The sequence below is a fragment of the Buceros rhinoceros genome, unplaced genomic scaffold (assembly GCF_000710305.1).
Source record: "Buceros rhinoceros silvestris isolate BGI_N320 unplaced genomic scaffold, ASM71030v1 scaffold2197, whole genome shotgun sequence".
Classification (NCBI taxonomy): Eukaryota; Metazoa; Chordata; class Aves; order Bucerotiformes; family Bucerotidae; genus Buceros; species Buceros rhinoceros.
Genome location: NW_010422588.1, coordinates 1 through 329, shown reverse-complemented (window position 1 = coordinate 329; position 329 = coordinate 1).

Below are 329 nucleotides of genomic sequence, written 5' to 3'. Positions count from 1 at the left end.
CTCTTGATGTCCTAAACCACTTAAGAAAAACTTATTAAAATATTCAAATAAGTATTCAAACTGCTATCTAAGCCAACACATACTTTCTCAATATGGAAAAACATCTTTTATCCAGGGAGCTTGCTGTAGGAACTCAATTACCAAGTAAATAGTGTCAATTTCAAGTGTTACCTATTGGCCTTGGACTAGTACAGACTAGTCACATTGTAAGTGACTTACCCTACTAGATGGGTTTAAACAGAGAAGGTTGTTTCAACTTCACTTTTTAAAAAAAAGTTACAAGCTGTTTCTAACGTGCCCACAGTCTTTGTGCTCATCAGGTTACGACA